Genomic DNA, 15674 nt, shown 5'->3' on the forward strand with positions numbered 1-15674 from the left:
GTACCAAAACATATTTATAGATCATTTTTTTCCCTACAAAACACACACACACACGCACACATATATATATATAAAAATTTTTTCTACCAAAACATATATATATATATCATTTGCTTTGAAACGCCAGCTGCCTGAAGTCGCCCTCACTGATCCGTGAATTGACAGGAAGTGACTTCCAGGTCCAGCGGTGTGAATTGAACTTGCAGTGAAATCAATAAGTGCTGAGAATCCCCTTCACAGGCTGACGGTACCCATCTCCTCCATGTCCGCTTTGGTTCCTGGAGTTAGCTGAGCGAGTTTGAGTGCTAGCGGCGGGTGGGTGTCGACTTTCCAAGGAGTGCCGGGGTGAAGCTTGTGTTGCTGTCGACCCCGCGCTGACTCGTCTGCCAGCAGAGCTTGCATCTGTCCATTATCGTGCTGTCGCTGAGGGCAAGGTCCTGCCCTCTTAAACACTGTAGCGGGGCTAGGCTAATGCTAGGCTAATGCCCTCCTGGGGCAGATAATAGGAGTATAATCCTCTTATCCACGCCTGGGGCCGTCTGTAGGAGCAGGACACCTCAGTGCGGATCTCTGGCCCCGCGTTGGGCGCCAGGTCTCGGATCCCCTGTACACTGGTATATGTGGCTCTTCCCTTGGGGAAAATGCAAAAACGAGATAGTGGAAAGATACTAAAGCTGCTAGCATGCATAGCAACCGAGATTCGATTTTTAGCTAGTTAATGACAAGTAGCATGAATTTCTGATGAATAATGTTGATGAATGCTGTTTTTTAATTTATTCTTTAAGTAAAGAGCTGATTAAGATGTGAATGAAGTTAAATTGACGTTAACAGATGAAGTTCGGTGTGTGGGTTCATGCAAATGGAGTCTTTTTACACACTCGATCAAGAATTCAAGAACAGTTTCATTCACTGTCGGATGATTCCTGGGACATTACTTTGTCAGTTGTGCTTAGATGCTTTCACTGAAGACTCGTTGTTTCTCAGCCGGAGACTATTGTGTGGTGTGGATGTGGCATTGAGCGACAGTGACGTATAGTCCAGTATCCTATAGTTCGTGTTCGGACTCGCCTACATATATTCCAGCTCATGACAGGCGGCGAGTGAGGCTTTTAGCAGGGATGCTGGTCGCTTCACTGGAATACAAATAAGCCGGAGCCGGGCTGGACGCAGCATGGAAAGTGAGGATCAATTCCCATAAAAGCCTCGTTTTACACGTTCGCTGTACTTGCTTTAAATCAGGCAGAAATTGAATTTGGATGAATTGCATCCTGGTTATGGTGATGTTCGCTGTTACCTCGCTCTCCCTTTTTAAGTGGTTTTTCCTTCCACTTTCCTTCGTGCCGTTTAAGTGCATGTTGAGAGTAAACAGTGATGGATACAAATCTTTAAATGGGATTCTGGGAAGGTAGCTGATGGAAGGAAGGAAGGAAGGAAGGAAGGAATGAAGGAAGGAATGAAGGAGGCGAAGCGCTGTGTTCGCATTTGACTTCGTCTATCAAGAACAGTTGTAATGAGATTCAGGGTCGATAACATGCAGCAGGGTTTCTCGAGATCAAGCGGTTTACCGTCTCTTTGGCTAATGCTAGCTCGCTCACGTAGCGCACGCTCCCCAGAGAGTGACTTATCAATGAGTCCGTGTCACTTCATCAAAGCTAGTAATTATTCCTGTAAAACTGTCTACGGGTTAGCCTTGTGTACAATTAAACTTCTTTTTGTTTTTCTGCAGTCTACACTGAAACATATGGAGACCCTAAACGGACATGGTGATGGAAATAATACGTGACCCTGGATCACAAAACCAGTCGCATGTCGCTCTGGTATATTTGTGGCAATAGCCAACAATACATTGTATGGGTCAAAATGATCGATTTTTCTTTTATGCCAAAAATCATTAGGATATTAAGTAAAGATCCTGTTCTGTGAAGATATTTAGTAAATTTCCTACCGTAAAGATATAAAACATTTATTTGTGTGAGTGAATGCAGCACAATCGCCAACATAAATGCACAACTTTAAAGGAGATTTTCTTAATGTTTCGATTTTTTTGCACCCTCAGATTCCAGATTTTCAAATAGTTGTATCTCAGCCAAATACTTTCAGATGATGTATACATCTCAATTTAAAAAAATTTACCCATGTGACTGGTTTTGTGGTCCAGGGTCACATATGAGATGGGTTTCCCCGAGAAACTTTGCGTTCGCTCGCGAAATGTTTTGCGTTTCCCCGAGAAACTTTGCGTTCGCTCGCAAAATGTTTTGCGTTTCCTCGAGAAACTTTGCGTTTGCTCGCAAAATGTTTGCATTTCCCCGAGAAACTTTGCGTTCGCTCGCGAAATGTTTTGCGTTTCACCGAGAAACTTTGCGTTCGCTCGCGAAATGTTTTGCGTTTCGCCGAGAAACTTTGCGTTTGCTTGCAAAATGTTTGCATTTCCCCGAGAAACTTTGCGTTCGCTCGCGAAATGTTTTGCGTTTCGCCGAGAAACTTTGCGTTTGCTTGCAAAATGTTTGCATTTCCCCGAGAAACTTTGCGTTCGCTCGCGAAATGTTTTGCGTTTCCCCGAGAAACTTTGCGTTCGCTCGCGAAATGTTTTGCGTTTCGCCGAGAAACTTTGCGTTTGCTTGCAAAATGTTTTGCGTTTCCCAGAGAAACTTTGCGTTCGCTCGCGAAATGTTTTGCGTTTCCCCGAGAAACTTTGCGTTCGCTCGCAAAATGTTTGCGTTTCCCCGAGAAACTTTGCGCTCGCTCGCAAAATGTTTGCGTTTCCCCGAGAAACTTTGCGTTTGCTTGCAAAATGTTTGCGTTTCCCCGAGAAACTTTGCGTTCGCTCGCGAAATGTTTTGCGTTTCCCCGAGAAACTTTGCGTTCGCTCGCAAAATGTTTGCGTTTCCCCGAGAAACTTTGCGTTCACTCGCGAAATGTTTTGCGTTTCCCCGAGAAACTTTGCGTTCGCTCGCAAAATGTTTGCGTTTCCCCGAGAAACTTTGCGTTCGCTCGCAAAATGTTTGCGTTTCCCCGAGAAACTTTGCGTTCGCTCGCAAAATGTTTTGCGTTTCCCCGAGAAACTTTGCGTTCGCTTGCAAAATGTTTGCATTTCCCCGAGAAACTTTGCGTTCGCTCGTGAAATGTTTTGCGTTCTCTCGTAAAATGTATTTATTTACAGTTAATAATTTTAGTGCTTCAACAAAGTTATTTTAAAGTTTTTAATGTTTTTAGTTTTAGTTAACGCTAATTTAGTTTTCGTTTATGAAAATTACGCTGAGCTGAAATGTTTTTTCTTGTATTGGTTTTATTCACAACTTCGAAGAAGTGTAGAGATTTTATGTACATGTTAGTTAGGTCCAGATTAAGCTGTCCAGTCACGTTTACTATACTGAGATCAAGAAACTGCCATGCGGTGGATGCTAATGGTTCTTGAAATCCTAAAACTGTGTAATGTTTGCCCGCAGTAGAATTAATCATCCTTTCAGATTAGCATTAGCGTTGATGCTGCCTTCAAGTCATGTCAGAATGACTGTATTTACGAGATGAACGCCACCACAGTGTCTTAATTACCAGCGGGAGACTCAGGAATCTCTTTGAGCCTTGACTTTACAAGTTGTGTGTGCCAGTTAAACAATATTGGAAGCTAATTGTTTTTTATCCATGTCAATAAGAATAGTGATGAAACTAGTTTTATGTCTTATCATCCTCGTGTCTATCTTGATTCACAACCAGATGACTCTGACGAACTGATTCTTTTTTGAATCTATCAATGAATGAATGAATGAACAGTTTAGGTACTCAAGGCTTACTATTTTACATTAATATTTAATTATTGATTTATGTTACACATTAATATTATTAAATGATAATTTTATTGCATGTCCTTCATCGGCTGCCATTCCCGGAGAGCCGGATTGCTGACGCCAGTCTAAATGTGTGGTTAATGACTGGTTTAATGGACCTGTAATGGGCCTGTATCCTACAGTTGTGTTTTTCCTGCACTAAGCTCTTAAGAAGCATTCCCTCACTCCTAACCCATATTCCCAGGATGGCCGGTTCATCCGTGCCGGCATTCTTGGCCTCACACATAGGCTTTAGCGTTTGGCCTAGATGAGGAGAACGCTTTTGTTTCTCTGTAGGAAATTCTTACATGTCGCCTGTCGGAAAAGATGGATCCTTCAAAAAATGTGATTAATAATAATTAATAATAGTTTGTCTTTCAAATTTTTTCATGTATATTTGTTTTTTCAATTAAATTGTTTAAATAAAATATAATAATAATACATTATATTCATATACATTCATATTACAAAAAAAACAATACTATATAATAATAATACATATAGTTTTTCAGCCATATTTTCTTTATTAATGATTTCCCCCCTTTATTTTTATTATTTATTTAATAATAAATATTTTCGTGTTTGTAGTCATATTTTTCTTTCTGAAAATTTAAATAATATAATTATATTAATTATAAAAAATCATATTTTTCAATTATAATTTTAATTAAAAAATAATAATAAATATTTAATGCTTTTGATATTTTTATTTTTAAATCTAATATTATATTAATTACATTTATTATTATTATTATTATTATTATTATTCATACACATTTTTCATATTTCTTTCAATCATATTTTTCTTTAAATAGGAAAATGTAAATATATTAATAATAATATTAACACATATTTTTATGTTTGTAATCATATTTCTTTAAAATAATTAAAATAATATTTTTTTATTAATTATAAAAAAAATCATTAAGATTTTCTTTACAAAATGTAATAATAATTATTTCACGTTTTTCAATAATATTTTTATTTTAAAGTTAATTAATGATTATGTAATTTTGTTATATGAATGTTAATAATAATAACAATAGTAGTAGTAAATAATATTTTTTCATAATTTTTGATAATCTTTTTTCTTAATTTTTTCATTTAATTTTTTTATATTTTTCTTTAAGAAAATGTTAATATAGTTATAATATTATTCAAAAAATAATAATATTTGTTATATTTTTCTTTAAGAAAATGAAAGTACTATAATTATAATAACAATATTTATTTATTTTTAAATCATGTTTTTCTTTTTTTAAAAGTTCCCCAAATATGTAATATCTAATCCCATTCTCTGTATTCTAAAATAAAAATATATATATATATATATATATATATATATATATATATATATATATATATATATATATATTGTTATACTAGTATTCATTGTGTTTAGCATGAGTAGCAAGGGTTCGTTTCTAGCGTGTTGCCTCTAGGACTGGCGAGGAGACACAGAAAGGCCGTGTGAAAGCGTGACGGATCGATGGTGAAGGTGCGGCTGTGGGAAACAAACACACACCCGTTCACCTCACGAACGAGAGGCCACCGTTTTAAGAGCGATTCATGTTTTGATGAGTTTAATCCAGCCAGAGAAGAGCAGCTCCCCGCTGACCCTGAACACTGAAGGACCTCGGCGTTGTTATCAGATCATCGCGCTCTTCCTGACGCGGCTTTCCTCTTTCAAGTGCTCTTTTAATGAATTCCCTCAGAGATGCTATCGCGCACAACGCTAGGATCTAACATTGCTCCTGGCCGAATCTCCAATCCATCGCTTTTATTTATCAGCGGCTTGGGAGGTCAGGACTGAGAGATGGTGGATGTCAGCATTAGCGAACTGGCGAGCCTCTGCCACTCATACGTCAACATTAGCATGTGCGTTGTGTGCTTCATTTTGTGCATAAACGTGTTGTAAATCTAATAGCAGTGTGCAATCTTCAGCAGGAGGAGATGATTTCTCATAATTAGCTTAAGTCTAAATGTTTGATTAGCGAGGGTCAAATGATGGAGAACTCATATTACATATATACATTTACATACTTAATGCTGCTTAATGTCTGTATTTTCCTTTTAGGGTGAATCTTGTAAGTATTATTTCTCAGAATAAAAAAATACTTTTGATTAATTATAAAAAAATATATTATTTATAACAATAATAAATATTTGTCATACTTTAATATATTTTTTTATAAAATTAATATAAAATTTAATATAAAAATATTAGTATAGTATAACATTATATAATAACAATAATAATATTTTCCCTTAAAGGTTAAATATGTAAGAATTGTGTATTAAAACCACTTGCATAGTGTTATATATTTCTTTCAATTGTGTACTTCCATTATCCTTAATGTTTCCAAGAATTTGTAAATTCAGAGAAATTCACAATTTTAAAAAGTGCTCGTCCCTGGTCAGTGTCGCCTGTCAATGACGTAATATCCGCGTTATCCCTGGTTTCTGCTTGATCTGCCATAGTAACCATGGCGACAGACGTGGACAACTGCGTTACGTCTAGCGCGGCGCTCACGCTGTTGTTGTTTCGTTCAAGCATTATGGACCATGGCAAGCAGACTTTGGGACAAAAGGAGCACTAAAACGAGGATCAATATCAGCGTGGCGTTTCGAGATGCCGAGAGCTAGCGTCCGCGACTAACTTAGACTTGAAAGAGACGCCGCTCTTGCATGTACTTTATTAGACAGGTGAGCAAATGTATGTAAAACTAATCAATGTTATACAGCTCAACATGATGAAATGTTAGAATATGATCAGTATGTTATTCTAACGTTGATCTCGCTCACTGCTAGTCTCATACAGACAAACTAACACACAGAATAACATTATAACTTTAACACACTCAAATGCAGTTAAAGTTATAAAGTTATAACAGCGCTGCGTTACCTCACAAGTTTCATTCGTCTAATAAACTGGCCTGTGTGAGTAGTAATACAGCGTGTAGTTCGGTACAATGAAACGTCCTAATTCCTTTATATCCGCGGGACTCGCGTGTGGCGCTGATATCTGTCTCTCATTAGCACTCGCGATCTGCTTCCTCAGTCATGTTAAACAGATCAGTGTATTCACACATCCATAAACATTATTAGATCCATCAGCATGAGGACAAGTTCCATAATTCCGCTTATGCGTCATCAACCTACGCCTTTGTTATTGTAAGAGGTTAGCGACCCCTAGCGGCAAAAAAAAAAAACAATACATATTATAGCTTTAAATTAATGTTATTTCCATTTTTAGACCTTTTTTTTGACAATTGACAAAATGACAATTTAGCATATTTTTGTGGGATATTATCAATAACTGCAATGCAGAAAAATCTTATTGTTGTTAATTTTTTTAAAAGTACTATATTAATTGGTTGTATTGCCTTTTATGAATGCTTATTTAAATTAAAAGTACTGTCTAATTATAGTAAAAAATACTGTATTACAATCATAAGAATCATGCATACAGTAATGAGAATTAAGAATATAAAACATCTAGATGCATTGCAGTAATGAAAATTTGGAGGTACAATAATTATTTATTATTTATAATATTATATCATATAATAGTAATCATTTTCATAATATTAATTAAATTACAATTATTATATATTATATAATATTATATACATTATAATAAAAATTTACAAAATTTCATTATTGAGAATCATGTATTGACAATAATGATTTAAAAAAAGTAATAGTATTAATGATAAATAATATAATAAAATAAAAAATCTCAGTAATGAGAATCATGTTTTGACAATAATGAAAAAGTTGAAAAATGTAATAATATTAATGATTAATAATAATAATTATTATTATTATTATAAAATAAAAAAATGTCAGTAATGAAAATCATGCATTGACAATAATGGGAAAAAAAATATTTAAATAGTTATAATAATAATGGAAATTTAAAAAAGTTTAAGTAATGAGCATTATTTGTTGGCAGTAATGAAAATAAATAAAATCTTGATGCACTACAGTCAAAGTTTGTTTTTCTTCATGCAAAATGTAGTTGACTTATTTTACATTTAATCCTTTTATCCAAAGCATCTTACAAATGAGGAGAGCAGCAGAAGCAATCAGACCAGCAGTATGCAGGAGCTGTGGCCAGTCCCAGTTAGTCTAGCACACTTATTCTTTTAAAGAGATGTACAGAATAGAAGGTGTTAGATTAGTGTGTGAAGTGTTTCAGGCAGATATCGTGCTCCATTTCTCTTTGCGACGGACTGCTTTGTAGTACGAGACTGATTCTGCGCCGGCTTTGTAGTCGGCCGTCACACACCATCAGAGAGAAAACACTCGGCCTTCACACTTTGAACCGACGCGAAACCCAGTCTTCTTCAAGTTGTCCTACTTTCAGAGTCTGCAGCGCTGCTTTGTGAGTCGCATCTGTAATGGCTCTATTTGTTTGCTGTCTGGGCTGTATATTTTCATAATGCGGGCTGAGAGGAATCTGGCAATAAAATGGTGTATAAATCAATTAGAGCTGAGGTAGATTCATATCTGGCTTCTCCTCAGTCTGCGGCTGAAGTAACTATTGCCATTACTCACACAGAGGCGAGATGCGGATCACATGGAGAACGCTCTGCTCGCAGTTACTCCGGCACCTTGCTAAATGGGCTTCAATTTTTAATTTCCATGTGAACAAAGATCACATCTAAGGAGAAGGATAGCATGGCGCTCATTTATTTAAGGAGCGATGGGTTATTTCGGTAGGCGAACCGGGACGTTCTGAGTGACGGTGGGATATTGAGTTGATCGAGATCTAGATGGGTGGTTCTCAACTGGTTTCGCTTTACCAGCCGGACTGGACATCAGATGGCCCAGTTTACCCAACGTCCAGAAATGACCTTAAAATCTGGATAAACTACCCAATACACTCTTAGAAAAAAAGAATCTGTGGAAGCTTGTTTCCGCCATGGAATAAAACAATTCATTGTGAATAATTGCGAATTTTTTATAGACGAATTCTGACTTTTTTTCTCCGAACTGCGGGAAATAAACTAAAATAAAAAGTCAGAACTGTCAGATAAAAACTCACAACTGCGGAAACAAAGTCTGAGCTGCGAGATTTAAACTCACAATTGCAAGAAAAAAACTCGCAATTGCGAGAAATAAAGTCTGAATTGTGAGATAAAAACTCACGATTGCAAGAAATAAAATCAGAATTGAGGGATACAAACTTGCAATTGCGAATTATTAGGTCAGAGTTGCAAGATATAAACTCGCAATTGAGAGAAATAAAGTCTGAGATGTGAGAAAAACTTCAGAATTGTGATATATAAATAATTTAAAGAAAAAAAGTAAGAATTGTGAGATTAAAATCTCAGACTTCTTACTGTAATATTACAAAAATTATGTTTTATTTTAAGTAGAAGTACTTGCATGTTATGGTAGCGTTTACCCTGTGGTGAAAATCAAGCTTTAAATGATATGTGTATGTGGTGTTTTTAATCTGTTTTAAGACAAACCATGTGTAAATTCATAAGTCGACAGCATTGCTGAGTATTTCCTCCTTAAAACTGCAGTGAACCAAAGACAGTCTCAAAAACACGCTTTGAAATCGCTGGTGTTTCTGACGTCACAAACTACCTTGTAACCAATCAGATCAACGTGTGATCGTCAACCAGTGGATCTCTGAGCTGAGCGAGTGAGTGGAGGCGGGGCTCATTTGCATATTCATAGAACCACACATACATTCAAGCTATTTTGGTCATTTTGGTGATCAAAGATGAGTTTTAAGGGATACAATTATTGACTACAGGTGGACTTTAAGATAAAAGCCTAAATCTTAGATGTACTACAGACTTTCTCTTCCGAGAAATATTGCAGACAATATTTTTGTCCAATCGGTTTCTCTGGATTGAGAGCACAATTTTGGTTAAAAAAAAAATGACTAAAAGCTAAAAGCAGAAGTATGAATTTGCACCAAAATAGAGTTTTGATTGGACGCACGATAATTCACGTCAGCAACTAAAGATACAGGAAGATCTCTCATCTCATTTTTGGAGGCTGTTTAATTTAGTTCACGATTCTAACGTTTCCTGCATAGTATTCAGCATCATTTTCCCTCCCGTTTCCCCAAAGGTCAGTTCTGATCGGTTCATAACCGGCTAGTTGTGACTGACTGAGATCCACGGGTCTTGAGAATCACTCTACTCCTGACTTGAGTACATTTTTTCCGGAGAAAAGCAGACGCCTTCAACAATGCACCCCCTTGTTATTTGCCTTGACAATCTCCTCGAAAATGATCTGATATATAGTGTCGTGCCCTGTGAGCGGGAAAGATGGAGCGGGAAAGAGCGCGCGAGAGCCACTTCAGAATATCAATGCCTCAAATACTTCACTTCAGGCCTTTTCATTTCGCTAAAAGCCCCCGGATCCCCTCAAAATCACAAACGCTGGTCCTTCTTCCAGAGATAATGCAGATATTGTCGCTGCAATCATCATTATAAGCGCTTTTTTGGCTCCGGCGTGCCTGAGCTGAGGGGTTTACTTACAGGGTCGTAATATTTGTATTAATTCGCCATCAAAGCCGTTATTTATCCGCAGACGGGACGGGGGTGCGGCGGTATCATACGGCTCATTTCTAATGAGTGCGGATTAGCGTGGATGATCCGGCTCTGGTCCGGCGTTCCCGAGGTCAAAGGCAGACTGGAATTCCGTGGCACAAATCCTTAGGCAAGTATGATTTAGTATTAATAAACTAAATGATTTTTCTGTTGCACTCCATCCGCGAGCACGGGATAAACAGATTATACATTCACAAGAAACCTTTGATTAATTTCACGCTGACATGTTAATAATACGGAGTGTGTGCAGACTTATAAACTCTCGTAAAATGCATTTTTCCTAAATATCTTGTCTGGTTTCTCCACTAATAATAATAATAATGTCCAGCAGTTTTACCATAGTATAACTTTAACTACCTCTCAGAACTTATATTGACTTTCTTTGTCTTGTTAAGGCTAATTTCATCTGCTAGCATCATAAATACACAGTTAAATCATATTTTCAGTTTTGCATAATTTGGCTAAATTACAGGTCGATTAGAAATGACACAGTTGTAATTTCTGAGGGAGAATGGCAAATAATTTTCAGACCATAAATGTTGTTGTTTTGGTTACATTTTTTTTATAATTAAGTCTGTAAGTTTCACTAAAAACAATATTCCTCATTTAAATAATTGAATAAAGGGGCGGGGCCTGGTTGAGTTAGTAGTGTGTTAAACTGGTGGTTATGGTAAGGGGCGGGACATTTCCCAAACACATTCGAAGCGCTCGACCAATCACAACACACTGCTCCAGCCGACCAATCAGAGCACAGTGTGCTTTTCAGAAGGAGGGGCTTCATAGAGACAGGAAGTAAACAGAGCGTTACTGACAGACTGGGAAGAGAGGAGCCGCAACAATGGAGAATATGAGGAGAATAATCAACATTCAAGCAGGAAAACCTGTTCTAGTACTTTGTAAAAGGGCGTAATATGACCTATTTGAAGCAAACACCCAGAAAAACAAAATGTCGTCCGTCCATGCGCGCAGAAAACAGCACGAGCGCCACTGAAACGCTCTCCAGAGTTGCAGAACATGAGCGATGAGGCTTTTGGCCGGTCGTAAACAGGTGTGGGCCGACTGATTTATCGTAATTAATCCGATGTGTCCATTCCTCCGGCTGGGACACATCTGCGACGAGCGCCGTTCCAAATGTCACAATGTCAGCGAAGGGCAATAAGATTACTTTGATTAAAAAACTCAAAACAATTAATTTATTCTGGGGATTCCAGGGTTGGATCATTGCAATGTTTGGGGTCACGGTGTTATTGAGTACATCTGTCCGTCCCGTCCAGATTGGCCCAGATCAACAGCGACTGCAACAAGAACAGCGCCTCTTTTCATTTGGCAGGCCGCGCTGTCATTATTATTTTGCGGGTTATGGAAAAGCTGGCTATTTTAAAAGGATAACAGTGGCACTTATCTGTCCAAAACAGGCCCACTAATAAAACTTGAGTCGGAATGGCTTGGGATGGGGAGATTTATTCCCGGAGAAAATGAGACACGAGGGAGTGAATCCGTCAAATGTCACTGAGTTCACAAGAACATGTCCAGGACTCGAAAGTGCTTTTAATCATTTTGAGGTAGAGCCTAATGTAAGTGTTACTTTTTAATTATAATAATAACATTAATAATTATAAATAATATTATTTGCAATAATATTTAACATTAATGTGTTAATAATATATGATTTAATATTACTATATCACAAAATGAATTGATAACAAATATTTATTTATTTTATTTTGCTACTTATTGGTTAAATTGACCTATAATAATAATAATAAAAAAATGACATATACTAATTATATTAATGTGTTACATATTAATTGCAATAATTTAAATATTTAATATTAATATATGGTTAATACATATAATATTAAAATATGATATTAATAAATAGATTTAAATATTTAGTGTAACAAATATTTTACAAAATTAATTGATAAATATTTATTCATTTGAGTTATAATAATAATTACATATATTAATTGTGTTAATGTTGTATATTACTTACTACATTTTAATATTTAATATTAATATTGAATATAATATGAACATTTATAAACTATTTAATGTTTATATATTTAAATATTTGTACTTTAACTAAATTAATTGATAACAAATATTTTATTTATTTATTTTTGTTTACTTATTTTATTTTATTTAGGTAGTGGCTAAATTGGCATAATAATAATAATAATATCATCAATCAGAATCATCAGTTGTTTCATTTTAGTATCAACTTTGTCTCAGATGTTTCTCCTAGAATTTTAAGATATAGAATTAACATTGTAAAAGTAGAAATGTTTTGCTGACTTTTAAATCTCTTGTGAGAGTCACATGTGAGATTACTGTGGTGTGAGCCAGAGCCTTCAGTCTTCTTTCACGTCAGTGCTGAGAAACAATAGAGACGTGAGCGAGGTCGTGTGTGTGAAGTTTCCTCAGGGAGCGCTGATGAAGAAACACTAGCTGTACGTTTTCTGTCTGACTTTGGTGTGTGGATCTATTTCTCCTCTAACTGAATCATTGTGGCGTCGATTACTGCAGATCTGCTGATGTTACACACTCACACTCACACTGCACAACTCCTGGAACATTGCACATCAATGCTGTTCAATAAATCAATGCATATTCTTTATAATTGATTATCAAAACAAATAAATATGCAAATGAATTATTATTTTGCATTGATATTTTTGTTCCAACAATTACGCACATTTTACCCTCTCTTAACTTAATGCAAAAAAATTCTTGTTTTTAATTAAATTTGATGAAACAAACACTACCATAACTTACTTTACCAAAGTTTTTTACGATTTAATTTCTCTGTGAAATCAATTAGATTTTGGGTGTAAAACGTATTTGTAAATGTACTTAATTGTCATGAAATATGTTGCAAATATGTCGAAAATATATTCTTATTTTCATACAAAACAATTATAGATATTTTTATATTATAATGTATATATATTATTTTTTATTTATGGGACAAAAAAAGGCTATAAGCAGATCATGTTCATGAATAGACCATCAGAGAATTTAAAGCAATAAAACACATGATCAATATTTGATGATGATGATGATGATGATGGGGATTATTATTATTAGATTTCAGAACTTTTTTTATGATGCATAATTATTATTGTAATTAATATTATTATTATTAATAAATTGTATTAGCTTAGTCATTTATTAAAAATAAAATGTTTCAGTGTGAATTATGAATAAATATATGATGCATTATTATTATTAACTTTTATTATCTTACAATAATTTATTAAAAAATAAAACATATTTCAGTGTGTATTATCAATACCTTTAATGCATTATTATTATCATTATTATTAACAACTTGTATTATCTTACAATCATTTATTAAAAATAAAGCATGTTTCAGTGTTTATTATGAATAACTTTATATAATGCATCATCATCATTATTATTATTATTAACTTTTAGTAGCTTACAATCATTTGTTTAAAATAACAATTTCAGTGCATATTATGAATAACTTTATCATGCAGTATTATTATTATTAACTAATTAGCTTCCAATCATTTATTAAATATAAGTCATGTTTCTGTAATGCATGAGGAGAAGCGCTCCTGAGTTTGCTAGATTAGTGTGTGCCTAGCTGAAGTGTGTGAGGATGCTCCTGTGCTTCTGAAAGAGTGAGCGCTCTTCTGCACTCTGTGTGTCATCACGCATCCACCCTCTCCCAGTTAGCCCTGCACCATGATGCTCCGCCATCTGTCGCTGACCAGCGCCTGAGAAAACCAGCTACATTTAGACTCTTGTTAGTGTGCGCTCAAGTGCACCACCCCGTTCCCATCGCGAGCGCGCGCTTCGATTTATCACACACCCTCGCTTAACATTGAGGCTAATGTACTGTCGCGTCCCCTGGTGGGGTAGCGATAGTGCTAGCTCACAGCTATGCTATATTCAGCCTGATTAATGAAGCGTCTGACGGAGGGAGTGTCTGCGACGTGTGTGCTGAATAAATGTCGTACATTACACAAACTCCCGCTCGCTTTAGCAGCGAAAGCTGAGAGGGCGTCACACGGCCCTCCCTCCCTGCCTTGTGGGACCTCTCTCGGCACTCAGCGGTTATGATTGGGTAGTCTCGAATTAAAGCGTCCCGTCAGGACGAGGAATCATATCCGCCCGCTGGCTGGCCGGTTGTCTTGGAAACCGTGTCCCAAGAGGAGGCTGAGGCTTGTCTATGAGGCAGGGAGAGGGATGAGCACCAAGATAAAGGGAGGAATAAAACTCGTTTCCGACAGCGCAACAAGCGCACAAAACCTTTTAAACGGTGAGGAAGCCATAAACTAGTGAAAGTGCTGTTTCTTGAACATTTAGAAAGCGACGAGACTTGGTGTGTTTTTGCATTGTAAAATGTGTCAGCAAGTCATAATGTGACATAATGCACTGCATCGCAACAGGAGCTCAAAAGTCCAGTTACTGTTGTGTTTGCGATAAACTAACGTAATTGGCGTTTAGTTGAACGTTTAAAAGGCGAGGATGCTCGTTTGGTGTGTTTTTGCATTATAAAATGTGTCTTCAAGTCATAATGCAACATAATGCACTGCATCGCAACAGGAGCTCAGAATGTTGTGTTTGCGATAAATTAGCGAAAGTGGCATTTCGTTAAACGTTTTCAATGCGAGGATGCTTGTTTTTGTGTGTTTTGCGTTTTAAAATGTGCCTCCATTTCGTAATACGACTCAAGTATGAATTGCATCGCAACAGGAGCTCAAAAGTCCCTTTATTGTTGTGTTTGCGATAAACTAATGTAAGTGGCATTTTGTTGAACGTTAAAAAGGCAAGGATGCTCATTTTGGTGTGTTTTTGCATTATAAAATGTGTCTACATGTCATAATGCAACATAATGCACTGCATCGCAACAGGAGCTCAGAATGTTGTGTTTGCGATAAATTAGCAAAAGTGGCATTTCGGTAAACGTTTACAATGCGAGGATGCTTGATTTTGTGTGTTTTGCGTTTTAAAATGTGCCTGCATTCATTATATGACACAAGTATGAATTGCATCGCAACAGGAGCTCAAAAGTCCAGTTACTGTTTTGTTTGCTATAAACTAACGAAAGTGCGTTTAGTTGAACGTTTAAACGGCGAGGATGCTCCATTTGGTGTGTTTTTGCATTATAAAATGTGTCAGCAAGTCATAATGTGACATAATGCATTGCTTCACAACAGGAGCTCAAAGTCTGTTACTGTTGTGTTTGCGTTAAACTAGTGAAAGTGGCGTTTCGTTGAATGTTTAAAAG

The 15674-nt window shown here is 36.2% G+C and overlaps 1 protein-coding gene across 27 annotated transcripts in view; it reads left to right on the forward strand.

The window, feature by feature from the left end:
* The window catches only part of ptprsa (protein tyrosine phosphatase receptor type Sa), a 207822-nt gene that overhangs the window by 30955 nt on the left and 161193 nt on the right, over positions 1-15674 (forward strand). The window lies entirely within an intron of this gene.

Source organism: Abramis brama, assembly GCF_963993115.1.
Source record: "Abramis brama genome assembly, chromosome: 6".
Lineage (NCBI taxonomy): Eukaryota > Metazoa > Chordata > Actinopteri > Cypriniformes > Leuciscidae > Abramis > Abramis brama.